This window comes from Neolamprologus multifasciatus, chromosome 14 (assembly GCF_963576455.1).
Source record: "Neolamprologus multifasciatus chromosome 14, fNeoMul1.2, whole genome shotgun sequence".
Taxonomy (NCBI): domain Eukaryota; kingdom Metazoa; phylum Chordata; class Actinopteri; order Cichliformes; family Cichlidae; genus Neolamprologus; species Neolamprologus multifasciatus.
The window spans coordinates 12,237,878-12,260,607 of record NC_140452.1 but is presented as its reverse complement, the minus strand read 5'-3'; the positions used below and the strand labels follow the sequence as shown (position 1 = coordinate 12,260,607).

Below are 22,730 nucleotides of genomic sequence, written 5' to 3'. Positions count from 1 at the left end.
AAACAGCAGTACAATAATGTACACACAACAATAATGTCCAACAAAGGCTCTCATCTCCTGTAACATCAGTGTTCTCATACCATATTAAATGTAATGCATATTTAATGTAATCTTTCCAAACACCATCTCTAATAATTGATTAAATGGAACTATTACATTGTCAAAAAGTAGCAATGTTGCAGCTATAATTACAGGAAAAGCTGGATTTTGCTTAATATTATGAAGGCTTTCTAGTGAGTTTACACCAGGTCTTGCAGCAATCGGCGGTAACACAAAAAGCATGGGGGTGGCAGGTGAGTATTTGATGAATCGGGACTCTGGTTGTATACACATCATTATGTACTAGACACTAGTTAGCGCGTGCTCTAACAGCCAGTGGAAAAGGACAATTAATGAGAGGTTTGAGCTCATTACAAGAGTCTTTGTAGCAGCAGTGAGCAGGGAGTTCTACATATTTAACATCGGGATGAGGCAGGGGGTCAAGTATGATACCCTGTTGTCTCTTGTTGCAGGTATATTACCATCTTCACGGGAACTTCAAAGGCTTCTCAGTCAACACCATGCTGCTGAACTAATGGGAATGATGGCTTGCAGTCACTTAATGCTGTTAATTAGTCTAATAGCTATGATATTCTGGTCAATTATATGTAGAGAATTTGTTAGGAAGCTTCACCCTTTTACTCTATTAGGTAAAACTAGGCAGTAGCCTGGGTAAATGATAAGAGAATGTGAATGTCAGAGTGGGGTATGGGAGTTGCAAGCCTGCCTCCAAAACAACTAAGGGGCCTATGGCAATCTTTTGTGAGTGACATTTGTAAGTAAGCTGTTGCTTGTCAGTCTGTATGCTGTAAAATACTGTTCTTTCAATCTTGGTCATGGTTCCACTGACAAACTGTCCTCACTGCTTGCCATTTCTTTAAGCACCAGCTGCCCTCTTTCACCACTCCATCACCCCCTCACTGAAAGGCCAGGCCACTTCAGCCATTCTCAACACCTCTGAATCCAAGCAGTTCTGCCTTTCTCCCTCACGGTCCTGCGGTGTAATTACTCGACCGCTTACCGCTTGCTCCACCAGCGTGGCTTGTCAGTCCTGGAAAATCCACCGACATTAACCAAAGAAAAACGGACAAATCCCTTTCCACACTGGCCCCCATATCCTCCAAAATGGTCGCTTTATAATAACAAAATACTAGACTTTAGACTTGTGCACATCACAAAAAGAAATTCACATGAAAATTCAGCACTCATGAAGTAGAATCCTCCCATAACAGAAATGGTCATGTATTCGCGGTAAGGAAAATGAAGAAATCTCTGCTCCTTATAAAAGGCTTTATCACTGCGTGCTGGGATCATCCATGATTCATTTCTCAGACTAGGTAGAATATCAAATCGCTGAAGCTGAGCACAGTGGATCTCAAATGCTGCTCATTCAAAAAGGAGTGATGATGCAAGTGCTAATATAAACCCTCACACTTGACATAAATAGAACAGTAAAAAAAAACTGTATCAAAGAAAATGCAACTAAACTGAGCCACAAGGAAAAATGAGCAGTCAATCAATCATTATTAACATGGCAACAAAGGAGAAGATGATATTTGATCAACATCTGAACACAAACATCAATGTATTTTTTTACATTTCTAGCATATCTTTAAGCCAAAAAGATATTTTTAATTAACATATCATTAATTTTTCCAGCTGTCTAAGGCTGACTAGGTATTGCAGTATTGGTGTATAGTTTGTTTTTCTTTTTGTGAAACAGCTGTGAACTTGTGAGGGAGAAAGATAAACACAAGGAGCTGATGAGGACTGCATAATCTGGAGATTGTTTTCTAGACAAAAAAAAAACCATTTGAACTGTCAGTGCTGTCATTAAATAAAACTTTTAAACCTAACGAGCCATTTTAGCGCCAACCTACTTTTGACAAAAAGAACATTACACGCCTCGCTGAAACATTTCTGTATTCTTTAGCTCTGCTTTTCATTCAAAAATATTTTATATGAAATGCTTTTAGTAAAAAAAAAAAGAAAACATTTACTCTATACTGCTATTGTACTACTTTTCAATTAGTCAAAGAAGCTTTTTTCCACTCTGATATGCGGGCATGTATAGACTATAAAAAGCAGACTTGTTATTTCATTGTTGATGGAGGGAGAAAATATATTCATATAATCAAGCAGCTATTCCATGCTTTAGCTAAAATCACTAATAACAATGTGATGGCAAAAGAACCAAACGGGACAGGCAAAAAAAAAAAAAAAAAAAAAAAAAAAAAAAAAAAAACTAATAACAATGTGGACCTACATTACTGTAGTTCAGCTTTAGTGCACAAACTGCTTCATTCACTTGGTGAAGCTATTAAAAAAAAAAAAAAAAAGGAGGGAAAGAGCAAGACACTTTTTCTATTTCAACCTCTACCTCAACCCTGAGAGTCTCGTTCATGGTGGGAGAAAATAAATAATTCAGCTCTGACTTGAGTGGACAAAAGAAAAAGCATGGCTATGTGCACATCTCACATTGAAACATGTGAATATTTACATTACGACTACACAAGCACAAAATTTGTGCCTTTTTGTCAGCTATGGGGCGTATGTAATAATCAGCGATACCATAAATAGACAACACCGTGGACAGAGATGCAGAGGGAAACAATCATCTACAGCAGAGTTTTACAAGCTGTGAAAGCTCCTCTTAACCAAGCCACAGAAACATAAAACAACACAGTCAAGTGCATGCTCAGTTTATATCGAGCGAGACAAAGTGTTTTTCACTTTTCTCTCCAGCTGAATGTCAAAAAGGTTATCAAACACCCCCCCAAAAAACAAAGACAGTGTGAACAAGCTGAAATCATGTGCATGGAAAGTGTCTGTTGAGTATCTCGTGGCATTGAAGTGTTGAAGGAACAACTTGTACGAACCTCCCCCCCCCCCAACAAAAATATCAACTAAGAAACAGCTGAATTCACATAGTGAGTAAACAGATTCTTTGAAAATGTGACGGCAGTTTAATACTGAACTAAAAAACCCTGACCAAGTTTAATACTGTACTGTCTAAGAAAACAAAACACATGCCTACTGCATGAGTGTGGTATGTTGGCAGCACAGTGATTGATGGCTCTATTATGGTCTTATTTGATCTAGTGTGTAATTACTTGCATCAACACAATCTGTCAGCTTCAATCTGCCTAACGTCATGAGGCTGCTGAGCAGAATGCTGCTCACTGAAATGGGAGAAATGTCAACAGTGCATCGTTCTCATTCATATACACTGATCAATTCCAGACAAACTGCAGAAAGCACGCTGTCTGCAAATCCTTCTGCAGGGGATATGCATATTCAAAAATATGTAATAGCTCAAATGGACAAACTGTGGTATTTGTTTATTGAGTCCGTGAGGAAGAAGTGTGTAGATTAGTAAAATGAGACAAAAAATAAGTGTAGTACTTTTGCACCGTTACAGTCATTATGTTTGGGATTTATAGGAGGCCGGACTTGAAAAACGATGGATGGTTTCAAATTTACTTTTGGAAGAGCTTCAGTTCAAAATATAATACAAAACTAATTATATGAACAAAAAAAATATATAATATATTTTATTTGTTTTAATTTCCCATGTCTGTGTCATATTCAAAACATGAGCTGGAATCAAGTGGGAACAGTAATTTTCCAGCTAATTTGTTTTGGCAAAGTTTACACAAAGACAGAGGCTTGTAACATTCAAAAGCAGCCACCAGTATTTCTCACTCATTTCCCAGCATCTTTTAGTCCTGTAATGAAACTGTGTTTCATTGCAGGACTGTGAGCTATGTCAGACAGGTTTTAAAAACTACCAATAAGAAGACCATTCAGTTTTGAGCGTGTAATTGTAAATCAATGAAAAAGCATCAGCTCTACATAAATCCCAGTTTTCATTTCTTGACAGTAGGTTTTAGTGTGGGTACAGAATTAATTAATTAATTAAATCCACAATACTGTAGGAATGACTGCAAATTTAAGATGGAAATCATGTGGAATTATTAGATCCTGTCAGAATTTATGGCCATTTATAAATTCAAGATGGACTGGGGTGTGGTAAAACAACCTGGGTCTAGACAGACAGAGGAGCCAGATGGCTGTGAAACAGCAGAGTCACACTACAGTGCCAACAGTGGAGCTTGCCCACAGTGTGAAGCCCTTCACTTAATCCCCAGAAAGAACAGCAATTACCTCCAGAAATGGAGGAGAAAAAGCAAATGAATTCTGCTATAATTATATTATGGGGAAAAGAACACTAATTAACCAACCAAAAACTAGCTTTACTCTAGCTACACTGCTGCCAGCCGAAAACAGATGCAACTTATTTTTGCTTTTACATGTTTCAGAAACAGCACTATGGAGAGATTGAAAGGTCTTAAGTGTGGTTGAGGATTTCAAGTCATTTAGTTAGTCTCATTAGTTTTCAAAAATATACAGGCTACTCTTGTAGAGAAGGACCAGTCTCCTCCAGTACAAATGCAAATTAGCACAAAATCAGAACATTCTCCAGGGATGACAGCATTGATGATTCAATTTAATATTATGTTTGATATGGATAAAACAGGTGGCAAATGCCTATTTTACCCATGTTCATTGAATTTTTTACATAATCACCCATTTTAATTGGATAAAGGACTAAAATTATGCAGGGTTATGGCTGCTTTGACTGACAAGTTGATGCTGACACAGACAGCTGTAGCCAGTGGCTGCCTGCTAGCTGTCACCCAATCTAATTTGAGCCACTGCATTGGAGCGCTTGACCATGTTTAGGTCTTGGTGGCTTTTTTTTAATTCTGGCACAAAATATCTCTAACTTAATTGTACTAATAAACCACTCAAGAACACTGTGTGACTGTGAATCTAATTTTAGGGTTTGCATGCTATTTAGACGTAATTAGCAGGTACATAGGCCTGGGAACTGCACTTGTGATAGCAAATTTTAAGACTCCTCTTCTCTGTGTCAAGATGAACTTACTGAACATGTCTCCATGCAATCTTTCAGATAAACCACATGTTGATTTATGAGTTATCTTTTATCACACAGTGTTCTGATGACATTCTGTGACCATGGCAGTTAGGTAACTCATCTCTATAAATATTCTCTTGCTTTAAAAAAAAAAAACCAAGCAGACTGCTGTTTTAGTGTCTGTACTGTTGTTTGAAGGTAAATAAACCTCAGAGACATCCTGGTCATGTGCACCTTAAGTTGTTTCATATTTTTGTAACACATTCATACAGGGTATAAATTGAGCATGCAGCTTCATAAATATGCGAAAGAAATGGGGTCAAGACTGGCTACAAAAAACAAAATGCTAAAATCAAATCTTCAAAGAAAGACTTTATCAGTCATCATTAGTTGGTGATGTCATGGTGTAGATATGAATCTTTTGTTTGTATCTGGTTTTAAAGGGGGGGAAATGGTTTTTAGCTGGAGCCAAAAGAAATTCACCTGCAATGTAATACAGCAATTTTTAAACAAGTTTTGTACTTTTCCTTCTTGGACATCTTTATTTATCAAATGGACAGTATTAATAAGATAAAATAAGATAAGATGAGATAACCTTTATTAGTCCTACATGTGGGAAATTTGTTTTGTTACAGCAGAAAGTGGACAGCGCACAGTTACATAGCAAAAATTTGAAATTACTGGAATAGAATAAGAATAAGATACTGTACACAACTGTACATAATAGAATAGAATAAACTAAAATACTATATATACAATAGAATAAAATAGAATACAAATGCTACATACAACTGAGTAAAATACAATGTTGTGAGAAAAAGTATTGCACTCAGTGTTTGCAATAATAATCCATAAAGTTGTGTTAAATAGGGTGAAAAGAGTCTTGCTTTGCGATTGTATAGGAATTTCTTTTACCTAGGTATTTAATCACATTATGTTGTATTAACATGTCTGACACTCATACTTAAGGCAAATGGTAGGGGGTGTAGTAAGGATGCTGGGGGAGGAACTCCAGAGGACCAGTCTTTTGTCTCTTGAGGACTCTGGGAAGTAGCAAGGGAGTGTGAACTTTAAGGTGTGAAACAGCTGTGTACTGCCTTTGTTCCTAGAGAAGGTATTTAACTGAGAGCCATGCTAGGCTCAGAGAGAACTCTGCTGACCGTCTGTCCCGCGGCCATGGGGGCTCCACAAGCTTGTTTGTATGATGTGTGCATGGATTAAAGAATGTTAGCTACCGCTCACCGCTCGTCTGCAGGCTTTATTTAAGTGGAAAACTCCCACGACAAAATGGCGCTGCGAGCAGGGTGGTCCGTGTGGTCGCTGAACAACGGTTCCGTGGACGGGCTGATCACCCCTGAGGGAAAAGGTACCTTTGTCCTACCAGCTGTTGAAGCAAAGGAAATGGAGGAGTCACGGAGCCGTGTGTTTCAGTCACCACCGAGATCATCGATTTTGAGGGGACTTCTGCAGATGGGCGAGTTGTAGCTAACTTTGTATACAGTTATGAGGAGTTTTGTGTCTGGCCGAGTGGTGAAGTGCTTGCTGCTCCGGAGTTCGAGTCTCCGGAGGGAAAATCCTGGGGTTAGAGTCCCCAGGCTTGTGTTGGGTTCCGGTGTTGTGCAAAAGAAAAGCAGTCGTCTGCAAGAGTAATTGCAAAAACACCGGGCCATCACAGGGAACGGTGGTTCGAGTCCACCGTTGATAATCACGTCTGCACAATACAGTGTGTGGAGTGATGGTATTTTAGCACTTTTCTGCCGGTAAGGGAAGAAGGCCATTGCAGAGGATGCTCTGAATGTAAATATGGGATCTAGATCCAGTAGCAGCACTCCACCGGGCGACCAGAGACAAAACTCAATACGTGACTGTATGGTAAGAATTGAGTAAATGTTTAGTGTGTAAGATTGCAGAGAATGGTTGTGTGGGAAACGTTGATGTGTGTGTAAAAACAGTGAAAAATTGGGTTACAAAATGTTGAAAATGGGGAACAAAAACAAGAAAAGAAAAAAAAAAAAGAGAGGAGTGTAGAAATGTGTGTAACAGTTGTTTCCAACTAGAGGGAGAAGGTGGTACTGCAGGCCACCAGCTCCCCTAGGGTGGACACACACGAAAAATTATTTTTAGAAGAATTGTTGATAAAAATAAGCAAAAAAAATAGGAAGAGGGTTTGGTGTTTTTCAACGTAGAACAACTACAATCTCTCTGGGTTTTTAAGAAAGGGGAATTCAGAACCAGAGAGGGGAGATGTGTTGTTTTAAGCAATGAGAAGAATGATCAAATGTCTCAGTGTGTCACTTGCAGGTGAAGAGCAGACCCGGATCAATTTTCCACGTGCAGCAGTCGGAAGAAAATTATAGGTTAACACCATTAGAAACACTCAAGCCAAGTTTTGGCTGAATTGTTTTACAGCTTAACTTCCATGTGTTTGTCACCCTGAGAACACAAGCTCCAAGAATCTCTCCCTGAAGACAAGAAATGCAGTTCCAGAACAACGAGATGGATCTCGAGAGCTCACAGCAGTATCCTGAGCAGTGAAGACAAGGTCCAGCAGCAACAGCTGTGCAAGACAGCGACAGCAAGGAGAAAAATGGCATCATCATGACTGGATGGATGGATGTGCATTTCCAACGAGCTGCACCTTCACTGTGTGTGAATGGACTTTTGAAAAGACTGCTTGAGTTGGACATTTGCCACTTTTGGCGCAAAATGGCAAAATGAGAGCGTTAAAGACACAGGACAAAGCTGAAAGACAACTGACTCTCACTGGACTGCTGCAAGGGGCAGAGATGAGACCACAGTCAAAGGAGAAGGGGACAACATGGAGGAAGGCTGTTGTAGTGTGGGAATGAAATTTGGGTTTAGGAAACTGGGAAGGAAAAAACGACCGCCTTGCGTGGAGAATTGAAAAGTGTCTGGAGCACCGCAAAAGGAGAGGTACACAAAATTACACAAACAGAAAAATGCATTAATCCTACTAACACAAACACACATGCAATGAAGCTCATGAAGACCAAATAGCATTTTAAGCATTGCTGTTACCATCATCTTGTCTGGTTCACTTAGTAGGTTAAGAAGTGATACATAGACGAGTGAACTAGTGTTATTTTTGGGGAAGGATGATTGAATCAGCGGTGAACAGAATGCTGCGGGAGGGTCAGATGAGTGGGGACTAATAGATTATTGAGTTTCTGGTTTCTGATGTGTGAGGGAGGTCTTATCGTGACACACATCTGGGTACATTGGAAAACAAAAACTCATTTTCTAATAGAATATTGCTGTTGTGTGAGGTGTGTGTGACTGGTGGATGAAAGTTTTGGAGATTTACTGATGCATTTTCTTTTGGTACCACTTTGAACCTGCCAATTAGTTGTTTTGATCTATCATTCTAAGGGAGTATGCTTAGACAACTTCTAAAACTAGGCCTTCATATTTTTTTGATTTTTAACAGTGCACTGAGATTTTTGTTTGGCAATTTTCTCTTTTTCAAGCAGGCTGCAAGATCAGAATCGAAAGCGCTATACAACATGTTGATCAATCGCAAGTGAGCTTCTCCAAAATTAAAATGGGCTCGGGAGAAAGCCACTTATTTGAGACAATCAGAAAACAAGTCCCTGGCAAAAAGGATTCAGCGAGGTAATCCAGTCTAAATTCTTTTTTATTTTTTGAACTGACGTCATTGCTGGCAGTAGAAACTTATTGCGTCACGAGAGGTTCTACTGTCGGCAAATAAAAATGGGAACTGACTATGCAAGATTGCACCTCCACCTTGACCTAACAAAAGGGTGGATGTATGTATGTTTCTTTTTACAGGAGCAGAAAGGTGACAGCAACATCCTGGGTTGCATGGGCTTTTGAGCCGTGCTGACTTAACCTTTTAATTGCCACTTTCTGTGTCTTTGTGAATTTACCAGCGGTGTGTTATTCATGACCTTGTATTGTTTACAGTGCAGAGGTCACTGTGAGAAAGTGTGCATACAGACGCGCTGCGCTAACATCTATATCACTTTTTCCACAGCAGAGGGTTAATCATATGATCTAATCACATGATTTACAGCAGGACACACCACTGGCTAATGTTTTTTCTTACAACAGGGCCTGGAGTGAAGCTACTTCAGGGGAGAAGCCCTGAGAATTTTTAAGAGACAATGCACAACTTTATTGTGCATGTCTAATTGTGCTAAGCTAACATAGGGCAAAAGAGGGTTTTTCCGGGGAAGTTTTCATTTTTAAATTGCAGGAACCATGACATGAGGGATATGGAAGGATTGACTGAGGCGCAGATGCAAACTATGATTAGGAGAGAACGCTTCAAGTGGACCAGTGAGAAGCAGGGACCATCTGCAGGACAACTGACAAACGACAGTGGGCTGCACCACTGGGCTTCCAAAGGATTGTCATGAGGAGATTTTGAACAGCAAAATCTTAAAATAAATGAAAGAGTTTCGTCGTTGACGCTGAGGAAGACAACTAAGGTGTACGACGTGCTCTGCCTTAAATCTACAGCCGCGTTGGAACAGAAATCGAGGGATGGAGAGAGCATGCTAAGCTCCAAAAGTGACAGCGCAAGGAAGATCAGCGTTGGAATTATGACTCTGTAAATGGCAGAGACACCAGGAGCCATGACTGTGACAGAGAATGGACCACCTAATGCTGTTTCACTTTGCCATGCAAAGTACTTTGACACTCTGGAGAAGACCTTTCCTCTGTATCATTGTTGTTTCCATTTGCATGTGAGAGCTTAGATTGTGGGGAAGATTAAAGATGAACAAAGGGTGGTGGGAGAACAGTGAAGTGAGGATACACAGTGTGAAACTCCTTTAAGTGTACAATAATGTTGATGTGATATACAGAATGTCAGGAAAGAAATTCTGGTTTTAATGTGATTCTTGATTTTAGAATCAAAGGGTGGGATTGTATAGGAATTTCTTTCACCTAGATATTAATGACATTATTTATTGTATTAACATGTCTGACACTCATACTGTAAGACAAATGGTAGGGGGTGTAGCAAGGATGTTGGGGGGGAAACAGGAACTCCAGAGGACCAGTCTTTTGTCTCTTGAGGACTCTGGGAAGTAGCAAGGGAGTGTGAACCTTAAGGTGTGAAACAGCTGTGTACTGCCTTTGTTCCTGGAGAAGGTATTTAACTGAGAGCTATGCTAGGCTCAGAGAGACTCTGCTGACCGTCTGTCCCGCGGCCATGGGGGCTCCCACAAGCTTGTTTGTCTGTTCTTTGTGTGCATGAATTAAAGAATGTTAGCTACCACTCACCGCTCGTCTGCAGGCTTTATTTAAGTGGAAAAACTTCCACAACACTATATATGGCCTGTCTTAGAGATGCACCAGCTTAGATGCATATTCACTCACCAAAGATCAAAACTGAGCCAAGAAAAGAGTTTTCTTAGTAGGAACTGTTGCTGTGGTGGTTTTATAGCGCACAGAAATCACTTGTCAATCTAAACATACACCCAGTACACTCTCCCCAAGGATTTTACTGCTGAAAAATTCCAAATTGATGTCAGGAACTAGTATGTCAGCTGGTATGTTTTTTTTTCAGTGTGGTCTTTCCTGTATAGCATTCTACCAGTTTAGGTTAACAAAGTGACTAAAATCCCCCAATTTTTAATTTTTTTAATTTTTTTTTTTTTTTTTTGGGGGGGGGGGGGTGCATGCAGACAAAATGTCTGCATGCTTGATATCATTATTAAAAAAAACACTAAAAACATAACAAGTGCCTTGAAGGGCCTTTGACATTTGCGCAATTGGACTGAGTTGTTAAACAGAAGCCAATAACTTAAGACAAAAAAGGAAGAAAGAGGAGAGGTTTGGGCAGCCAAGAAACATGGGCACTCAGGCACCACACACACTAATCTGTAGATGCCCCGAGCGAGGCTTGGCCATGCTCTTTGCCACACGGCAATCACACGGCTCAGTGCAGAAACACAGGCACACACCGCCCACAACACCACTGAAGGAGGACCTGGAAGCACCAGCTGCCCTCTGAACGAGAACGAGTGTAGTGACAGAGGCCAACTGTCCCCCGTCCCCCCCGGAGTGTCATTCTGGAGCCTTCAAGCACAGTGAGGTTAGAGGAGCTGAACTGACACTGTTAAAAGCAATGGTTTGATTCAATCACCGGCCACACTTTCATCCCTAATCCGGTTTCTCACGTAATCCAGTTTTTGTGCGGTGAGTGTAAATGCCAAGTATCTTAGGCTAACCTTGTTAAACAGTGACTGCTGCCATGATGATGTCACAGCGCTGGCTTTTAAACTCGCCAACTTTTTTGGTTTGTTTGTTTTGTTATAGGAACCTCTGTTATAGAAAAAACTGCTGTTCCTCTAATGGCCACTTAAGGCTGGCTCCATAAGTGAGTCGGTCCAATGTTAAAATGCCCAACTTCACAGCATAAGAACGAGCTTTAATATGCTTTTACAAAAAGAGGATAGTCTACCCCTTCATAACAATCAATTATTAATTAATGTGTTTATTTAATTTTAATATGTATCTCGTCTGGTGTTATACTGGTAATTCTTAAAGCTCTCAAAAAACATTTACAGCAGCCAGGGATCAAACCAGCAGCCTTCCAATGATCAGCTCTACCTCCTGAGCTACAGTCACCCCAACTCACCGCATTTATTTTTAATAAATAATACATCTTGAAATCTGTGGTGCGTTAGTGACTGCAAGTATTTTATGAGTCTATTACTTTGCACCTCGACACTTTATGAATGTAGCTTGCCAACCAGTTTAGCATTAGCTGATTATTTAGCACACCACAATCTTCTCTAAATATGATCACTTTAGGTTCCGAAACAACAACATGTCAGCAGGCAAAAAACTAATGCTGACACTTCAAATTGTCACATAGCAAACCAACACATGATGTCATGGTGGGTATGCCCATCTTTTAAATACCCTTATGGCCATTGTTAACGGCATTTTCAAACAAAATATAACAACGTTGCTACTATAATATAGTAACTTTGTGTCAGTGAACGAATGAGGTTAGGATACATAATTTAATTGTAAGCCTGGTGTGACAGAAGACAAAGTAACAAAGGACACCGAGGTCTAGCTATGCACAGTGAAGTGATATATCCTGCCTAAAGGAAAAAAACACAGCCATATGACAGCAAAGTAAAAACAGCCTGCTCCATCTGGAATTCAAAAGGACATTTAAATAAACATCTTTCATACTTTGCACGAAACAGTTGAACTATTTTGTTCATTTCAATAATAGATAAAATATGCAAGTATTCCGCAGAATGGCTACAAGCTTTGTTAATGTTTAACGATTAATGATGTTGTGTTGCAGTATTTGTTTTAACGAAAACCTAAATATTCTTACAGGATTTTCAGCTCTAAGCGTATATGACTGCATTAATGCAGCAAATGGGTTTGCATTTAAATCACACTGATGTAGCTGTGTGGCTTGAGGGGGATCATGGCCGGTTGATTAAATCCACAGAGCACATTTTCTCCTCTTCTACTTACTTTATCCTTCTGTAACTTTTAGACTGGTGCTTTCTTATTCACCTGCCATGCTGAGCATGACCCCACGTTTAACAGGTCACATACCCTCGGTCTCATAAAGTATCGACATGAACACTGGTCTGAACTTTAAACATGCTTGACTGCTGTAGGTGTAGCAAAATTATTCCTACCCACTGAATGAAATGACAGCTGTCAAAAGGAATGAATAAACAAGATTTCATAACTTAACGGCAGCTGGAAATTCACAAACCTGTGCAGTATCTGCACCCGAGATGTCAACATGTATTTAGCTTGTGCAGAATGTGAACAAGCAGTGCGGATTTCAGATTCACATGTTAGCTTACACACAATGACATAGTGCAATGCACAAAACAGTCAGCTGTTAATAACTGTTATTACTGCTGTGAGATTTTTGATGGTACAGTGTCTCTTCTGAAGGATTGTTTGTAGTAAGAAACCTTGGAACTTGTTTTCGTAGTTGAGATAAAATGTCTTGAATATTAAAAATATGCTTTTGCATATATTCAGGGTTATTTGTTTCCCAAGAATACAGCACCACTTATAAAATTATTCCACGTCTCTCTCCTTGTATCGGTAGATGTCCATATTTAAAGGATTCTGACTGGGATCAAGCCAAAGGTTTGAATGGTCATTTTTTTAAATGCACCTTGTTATGCAATTTAGTCTTGGGATATTTTCTTTTCTTTTATTATTTATATAGGAAACCAAGATTGACTATCAAGATTGAATTTGACTTTCAAAGGTGTTTTTAAAGCATGCCAGATAGAATATATTTGAAAACATTAAACCTCACAGGAAAAATGGTAAATGGCCTGTATTTGTATAGCGCCTTACTAGTCCCTAAGGACCCCAAAGCGCTTTACACATCCAGTCATCCAGTCAAGGAAAGTAAACTTGACAGTCCAAGTGACTTCAGTAGCAGAGCTTCAAAAAATTGAAAGTAAATGATTTTAAGATGGAAGCTGTGAAGTCATATTTATGTATATTTGTTTGGGGAATACTCTTTAGAGCTTTTAATTCACTAGTTCAGATGATTTCCTTGGCTGAAAGATTCCCTTCCAACCAAAAAGGCTAATTTTAGATGTGAGTGCATATAGTGTTGATGTCTAGCATGGCACTTTAGGTTAAGGACGAGTTTCAGACAGAGTCCGGGCCAAACAGTCCATTGAGCTCTGTGGATTCTCTAAATGAGACTCTGAGTTGTTGCTCGGTATGGACCGGCTGCCAAAAGAGCAGATGTCACAGTGTTTCACAAATATTTCCTCACAGTGACTGAAAATTAACATTTTTGGCTCAATGACCAAGCCAGTAAATTAAAAGCTGCACCTTTAAAATATCCTGTACAGGACAAAAACGCTGAGAAAGAATCCAGAGGAGAAGCAGATGTGCCTACACCTAAAATAAGACAGCCAAGGCAGACAACAAAACAAATGTATTCACATGATATTTTATACAAGCAACCATGACTCATCATGGCCACCACACCTACCTTTTAAAAACTTATCATTACTCAGGTAAGGTAGACAGATGCCACAGGACCAATTTTCCAATCATCAGGCTACTTACTCTCTCATCTTTCTACTGGATCCACCAAAATAATTTATAAAGTAGTAATTTTTATAAACCTTTATGCTTTAACATTTCTGAGAAGACACAGTCTAACAAGCAAGACACTGAAACTAAACAAGCTGTAGACTTTAATGATCTATAGACAACAATTTGTGTCCCTGTACCTTGAGTAGCCCACTTTTAAAACTTGATATTCTGATTGTTTGAAAACCCTACATGAAAAAATGCTCACCTCTCATCTCATTTCTCTATATTTTACTTCCAATCAGCAAGACTTTCTTGTATTAGCTGTAGTTTTCGAGGCACTTTTTTGTGTTCAAGCCACTTAACACTGACCTATGACTCATTCGAGCTGTAGCAAGGCACTCAACTCAAGGGATGAACCAGTGTTTTATCTGCACGTAAAAGAAAAAATAGCAATTAACCAAATTGTTTTTTTGAGTACTAGTTGCCTGTCACAAAAACATAACACATTTTGGCAGGCATGAAATAGTATTTTCGCACCAACAAATTGGTTCCCAAAGAGCTATTAGGCAAAAACCTAGTATATGTCACAGCAGGGTGTGTAGTGTGTACTTAAAACTTTGGAGGAAACTAGACAGGTGGAGGAAAAAACAAGTTCCAGGACTAAAAAACGAACTGCAGATGACCAATATCTCACAGTCATGTCCTTAAGAAATGGGGGGGGGGGGAATCCAGCAAATTTTTTACAAAATGGGGTAGCTCAAGACTTTTGCACCATACCATATTACCATATGTGGTACTAAAACAAAAAGCCTGCACAGCAGAGACATGGGATCTCTGAAGGTGTGCGAACTTTCAGAATGCTAGAAACTTGAGGTACAGCTCTGTTAGATGTAGCAGTGTAAACTTACTTTAAAGCCTCAAGGACATTTCCGGGCCGGTGGTGGCTCGATAATTTGCTCACACTCTTAAAAAGGTAAGACAGATAAAACTGTTCCAGAGAATTGGCTATGACTCCACTGCAGCCAGAAAGCAGGCAGAACGAGCTGGCCAACTGTGATTGCGGGTCACTGGTCGATAGGCACTTGGGGAGATCATGCACATAAATAGGTTTCACTGAAGTCATACTGATGTTCTTTGAAACATATCAAGTGTAAACACAGTTTGGTTTATGATGGCATCATAGAGACCTTCTTTAACGAGGAGGAAATAGGAAAATATTAGAATATAAACTGCAGATGCAGAGCTGCACAGCTCTGGACTGGAAATGTTAACAACGACCACTGCAAGACGGTAGCCATAGGAAGAGTTCTCTGTTGTTAGCCACGAAGCACAACTCGGAACAATCACTGTACAAGTGTGGATTGTGAACACATTGCTGTTATAAAATGCAAGTGCAGCAGCAACATGGATTTAGCTCAGCTGTCCTCCTGTGCCCTGAAGTAGCATCGTGGCTGTCCTGAACTTCTGCTCACCTCACTACCCCCCCCCCAATCTACTACCCCCCCAATCTACTACCCCCCCAATCTACTACCCCCCCTGTGGTGAAACAGCGCTTTCCCCAAGGTTATTCCGAGGCTGAGTCCTGCGTCAGCCACGGCAGTTGTTTTACCAGAGAAGAAAGAAAGAAAGAAAAGAAAACCCACTTACACTGCTGTGACCAAACCCAAAGCTGTAAAGTTGTCAAGAAACATAATAGTCTCTACACTAAAAATACAATTAGATGCATTTAATATTATAACATTTAATGTGCATAAATTTATACATTATGCCTGTAAAACTATAATCACAATTTATGTCACACTGCCAAACACAATTGCCGGATTTCATTCTTGTGATTCCAGTTAGACAAACTGTCAGGACACCTAGTGAAAGCAATTTTGGCCTTGGCAGGACTGGAGAAAAAAAAAACAGAGATTTTGTAATGACAGTGCTGTGATACCAATAAAATAAATAGTACACCGTGATTCTCTCCAGGAAGTTGGAGCCACATATTTAAACTGTGCAGACAAGGTTGTCAGCACAATAACGACCACATTGTGCTTTCCAGGAAAAAAATATGCCACATGCAAACGTTACTCCTGAGATATAGAGCCTCTTTCTTCAGTAGGGATTTGTATCTTCTTTTTAAGACAAATAGCTGCCGTCTGGTTCACTTGAAATATCATTAAAAACTAGATTTCAAGTGCACTGGATTAGATGTACATTATCCAATAAGTATCTTCTCCCACTTTTAAGGAGAGCTGTCCATTTAAACAGAAATGAAAATAATTCATCAAATATTCTGTCTAGTTCTATAAGGGTCCCAAAAAGCCTTCAAGAATCAGTGGGAAATGTGTTTGGGGGCTATTTTAGAAAATTTTTAGCTGTTTAAATATTTGACTTTGTTTAATTATTCTATTTTTATTAAATGCTCTGAGATTTGTGTCACATAAAGTGCTTGAAGTGTGTGTGTGTGTGTGTGTGTGTGTGTGTGTGCGTGTGCGTGTGTAACAAGTAAGCTGTGCGGACTTACTGCCCAAAGCAAGGAAATAATAGATAAACAACTTCCAGATTAATCAAAGCATGTAATCAGTCAGAAATCAGTCAGAATCACAATGTCTGGATTCAGTAATCTCCCCAGCGTTTTATCACTACTAACACACTGTATTCATAACAGGAAGAGAAGCACTGCCACACTGTCCCAAGCCATGTTCCATATAGGGCATCCAATTCCATGCTGAATCATCTTCCACCAAATGCTATGGCAGTAATCCATCTCTGCTTGAGACTTGGGAGCAACAGGGAGGCACTCCAACCAGATGTTCCTTTCAAAGCAGCCCTGCTTTTGCAACTAATAGCATTAGCCCAAGACGCATATTCAGCGTCTAGCCTTTGCTTGAAATTGGGATTGAGTACCCCTATAGATACAACATACTGAGCTGAATCCCCGAAGCTACATAGAAGATAAGTATGTAGCAAGAACAAACATATAACACAATAGAACCAGATCAACAGCACTAACTCGCTGTTTATTTTTAAACCACTGTCTACTAGGCATCTTGTGCTTAAAGCTCAACTGCATTCAATAGTTTTGAACAGTGAGTATTAAAACAGGCTCAAAAAGCCATATACAATGTACCATACACCATCGGATGTTTACTTCCAGATAAGAGAAGACAAATACTGATCTGCCCGGAATTGGAAAATAAATACGCTCTGAATTGATGAACTGTAAAGGAGTAGCAAAGCTGCCATTTCCACTCCATTCAGTTAAACAAGTGAAGTAGAACATCACATGTAGTCGTCCATTAGCCTCTCATGAATTTATACATGAGCAACGCTTTTGTGCTGAGGGATTCTGACGTTAAATGGCATTTGAATTAAAACTAAAGCACCAAAGTTATGTTTCATTAGAGGTATACCTAAACATTAAATAACAAATGATGAGATGCCATCAAAATTAGGAAGTTAATGAAACAAACCAGAGGGAAGAAACCAAGCCAACAGCAGACAATGTCCAAGTTACTAATCATAAAATGATCCAGTTAAAATGTGGCAAGGAGGATAATAAGCCATAAAAACGAATGGTGTCTACACTCATTATGCTGATCCCTTTGCATTAATTGTAATCCAAACCCCTAACTCTCACTAAGCCCTCCATTATTTCTCCCTTACTTCAGCCACATTAAATCAGTGTGTGATCTATTACACAGTCTTTCATGCTTCAATCTCGGCAGGAAATGGAAACATCCCAGCTGTACTGGAGCAATAAATATAAACATCTAGGAGATTGATTACACTAACCTTTATCAAAAAGTAAAGCTATCATGGAACTGCCGGGGGAAAAAAAAATCAAGCGAGCAGGATGTACATGGGAGCCTGGCTACACATGTTTATGGTGAAACACTGCAGGGTACGCTGACATAGCGCTTCAAAACCACATGGAATGAAGTGTAAATGAAAGAGAAGCATCCTGGCAACAATGCCAGCTTTGTCAGGCATAATGCAAAAATCTGTATTCACAACACACATCATTAACTGCCTAGTGGCTCATGTGCAACTGAAAATTATAAATATGTCACTTCTCCGTAACACGGACCTCATGCCTTATGCTACATCAATACAGTGAGCAACCCTCTCTTGTATGTTTTCTGTCACTAGCAGAGATAAAAAAAAAGAAAATCCTCACATTTTCTACTGGGACGCTGCTGTTAAATGACAGTGAACATGTGTTGAAGCACCTTTTTGTTGATGCATAAGAAAATCGCAGCACAAAGTACACACATGTCTACCCTTTCATTCACTGCCTCCGGAAAACATAACAAAGGAAAAAGTATATAGATTCTGAAACATTTTCCACCCGTTCATCTTCTTAACCATTTATCCAATTTTAGGGTAGCAGAGGGGCTGGAGTCTATCCCAGCTGTCACTGGTCAAGAGACAAAAATACACCCTGGGTAGTTCGCTAGCATATCAGCAGCCAAACACAAACACAATTCCCCCTCACATCCACACCTACAGACAACGTCACCACATGATCTAGTACTCATGCCTTTGGACTGTGGGGGAAAACCCATGCAGGCACAGGAAGTACATGCAAACGCCAGACAGAAAGACCTCAGGCACATCTGAACCATGAAGTCATATTGCTGTGAGACATACAAGAAAATACCCCTTTAAAATCAAAGCACAAATCAGTCCATCACAGATATATCAGTATTGGCAGCGATGTCTGATATTCACCACAACGAAAATGTCTTTTTTTAAAGCTATTTGGGGTCATTTCAAGTTGGTATTACTGTATCATACCACATCCGTGGTGCTGGTTTGGGTCATTATGCAAATATACTGTTTATAAAGTTGCGGAACCTGCAGTCAGTTGAGACTGAGGAAGTCACTTGGATGAATGACAAAACATTTCTCTTATGGAAAACGTTACGTCCAGATGAGCAGAATCAATTTTCTGGGACTGTATCACATACTTCATCCATTCCCCCTCAATGCTACCTCAACTGTCTGCAGCACATGTAACAGAGTATGCATCACAGTTGGCCTGTGATGTCAAGAAACTTTAAACAGCCTGTCACATGCACTTTAATATATTTGTTAGGGTTCATGACTTATATGCATGTACAGATATTTTCTTGACAGTAAACTGGATCAATTGGAGTGTTTGGTGAGTTTGTTTTCAAAAGATTTAATAGTGAAAACAAACTATAGAAAACCAACTATTTTATTCATTCATATATTCAGGTACATTCAGCCAAGTAATCTTTGCTTTTGCTGCATCTGCACTGCGATGTGAACGCATTGCTTTGCTATAGCGCTATCACTGAGCTGCAGCAAGCAATATAACTTTGCATGTTTGCCTAATCAAGATGCAGCTCATCTCCATAGAAATGAGCATGTGAATGTAGGATCTTGTGCCCTGTTTTGGGGGGAGACAATGCATTAATACGTAGGCTGGAATTTAGTTAACTGACTCAACTAACTCCACCTGGGAGTAGTTATATTGCTGCTACATACGATAACCCAACATATTTACCCCTGACATAATAAACAGGTGAGAATGGGCCACTAACAGACCACAGATGAGTAATACATTGCTATGCCACATGTTACAGCCCAGATCATGTTGTATTGTTAGCAGCTGTAGATGTTTACCTATACCATTCAAAAAATGCTAATCTTGAAACATTAAATGAGATGCAATTTATTCATTATTATTGTATGTGTACAGAGACTAATCCCCAAGGAGAGAGTGAACATATCATGGTTTGAACAGGCTTTCTTGTAATATTCCCCCTCAGAGGATGAGTGGATGAGTGATGCCAAATTGGATCAAACATCCATGCAATGTCCTTTCAATGTCAAAGTGAATTATCATCACAGCACAACCACAATCACATATCCTTTGATAGAAAACTCAAGATGTGCTCTTCGAAATACTTTTATATAACTCAACCAAGAGAAAAAACAAGAAAAAGAAGATTTGAAATCTAAATAAGATGCTGCCTTGTTGGTGGAAGGGCCTGTCTGCTTCATCAGCATCTTGTTTTAAATCACTATTAAAGACTTTATGATATCATCAGGCAGAGGCGATTCAAGGATCAGAGCTTTGGGGATGCTGCGCACCCAGAGAGCTGCCCATCCAGGCAAGGTAAACTTTACTCATCACGATGAGACTTCTTCCCTGTCTCTGTTAGTCCCTGCATCCCTAAATGTCTCCAGTTGTCCCAAGTTCCCTCTGACTGTCTCCTTGGTGCATTTAAACCCCTGTTCCTCTCTGTCCTCATCGTCTGTTGTCTTCATCTCCATTATCAGTCATCATAATTTTACCCTCTCTGTGCAAGTCTGCAAATTTCTTTATTAAATCATAAGATTCTTAAATTCATCAAATCTCTCTGTGCCTGGGTCCTCGTCACAAAACATGGCATCACTGTTTTGTACATTTTAACACAATTTAATCCCCACAGTTGTGAAAGAAAAGCAAAACACTTTTTTGACAAGTCTGTAACAAAACCATCAAATCTGATAAAGGTTATTTAAATGCTGCTAAAGAAGAATGGATTGGAATTTTAAAAAACTGATGATGAAAATGATGCTCATAGTGAGTAAAAAGTAAACTCAGTGCATTTTTTTCAGTCTGGGGAAGATCTGATTATCCAGAAGATTGTACAATGTTAACATATCTGGAATGGCACCAGCCTCACTCTTGAGCTTCAAAAAAAGTCTTTGGCAACCGTGACTTCCTCTGACTGAAGCTCAATATGGTAATGCAGTGCCAGGGCTGACAACCCAGTTTGTTTTGCAGATTCTGTACAGCAGCTTTAATATAGGGAGAACACAACTTCCAGATTGTATGAGTAAAATTTGTTTGTTTGTTTTTTCTTTGCAAGTTTAACAGTTTCTGTTTTGCCTGTTAGTACTCCCTGTCTGTTTTCTTACCTGGTTCTTCCTGACCTTGTACTTTCTCCTCATGTCCCCCTCTTTGGACTGACAATCATACACAAATAGATTGTATTCAATTAGATTAAAAAAATATTATTAAGATCACTAATAGAAAGGTCCTCTCTCAGTGTACTTTCAACCAAAAGGCAAATAACCAAACCACATGTACATCTAATAAAGGATATAAATATTGAAACACTGATCCAACATTATCCTTTATTGATTCATTTGATCTTACACTTTTACCTGAATGTGGCTCCTTTTTTTGAAAAAACTTCCTCATATCCATTATGAACCTGGCTGTCTCTCTGTACACACACACACACACACACACACACAACAGGAGTTATAAGGTTAATGGGCATCCAGTCAGTTAGCTAGTTAGTACCTTGGGTTCAATATCGGTACATGCACATATGACAAAATAACCAGTTTCTCTCATTACATTTCAAACAGTTGTAGCAACAGTGGTAACAACAGCAGGCTACGGACAATGTTAAGTTTTAGATTTTAAATAGGCTATATACATTTCAATGAGATCAACAGGACAGTCAAATATCGCTGATGTTACTACAGAGGAGGACGGATTGTAGGGTAGCAAACATCATTGGAAAACAAGTTTTCAACACTGCAGGTTACCTGGGTGTAATGTTTTTCAGCTAAAAAGAAACATGGCCTGACTCCTACCTAACTATATAAAGAGTAACTGAAAGTTAAATGCAGCTAATATGTCCTGTTTTAAGCCAGGCACCTCCACCTGCGTCTCAGCCACCATCGCTCTGGCAGCAACGGCGCTACAGCCAGAGCAGGGGAGAGCCGAGCTGGAACAAACCATTTTGGGAGGGGGGAGGGGTTATCTATACTTTTGTTGTTAAAATGTTCCATCTCAACCAAGTACTGTATGCTTTTTATATTTTTAGTAGTGTGTCCCACAAACAGCAAATATTTTCAAAAAAAGTAAGAAATCTTTGGGGGTGCTTCAGCACCCCCCAAAATGGGCTAAAATCGCCCGTCATCAGGTTTTCTTGTAAAAAAAATTTCAAACTTTTTATGTATATTCATTTTGCTTATTTTGTTCTTTCGATTTTTAATTTTTAGGTTTTTGGGGGTTTTTTTGGTTCTTAACTATGGAGCTGCATTGCATTTTCCACTTGAGTCTTGCATGGACAATTTACATTAAAATTATTAATGTTATTAGTATTATTGAAAATTCTTAAATACACAAATAAATGATACAAATACATACAAAAGAAACACATAATATTGTTTAGAAAACTGCAGGAAAATCCTTTCAATACAAACTTAAAACAAGCTTCATTCTAATGTCCGCTGACCGCACAAATTCACAATAGAGCCTCAGTTTATTGGATGCACATATGCTCACGTGGGTGTTAATAAACTCCGGAGTTATAGTTATTATAAAATAGTACTCGGACGAATGTATCAAGCTTTCAACCTTTCAGTGCATTTTTAACATATCAATAAAATCTTCCAAACTTGAGTCTGACTAGTCCTGCTTTTGGAGTTTATGCTGATTCCAACAGGTGCATTGACCAGGCTCTAATTTGTAGGTGATACTGTGAAGCACAACTTGATTCTCTGCAAAGTAGTTTGACAGTACAATAAAACCACAAAGGGTCTATACCCAGCGGCATTCCCACTGTTGTCAAAGCTGCTTTACATGTTACTGTTGGTCAAAAAATTGATTTCTTAACACGTATCAGCTCTGAATAGCTGAAGCAGTACATTAGCTTTTCTCACTCTT

General features: G+C 39.3%; 1 protein-coding gene across 5 annotated transcripts in view; it reads right to left on the bottom strand.

Moving 5' to 3' along the window:
* Nucleotides 1-22,730, bottom strand: part of nbeab (neurobeachin b) — a 207,833-nt gene that overhangs the window by 174,967 nt on the left and 10,136 nt on the right. The window lies entirely within an intron of this gene.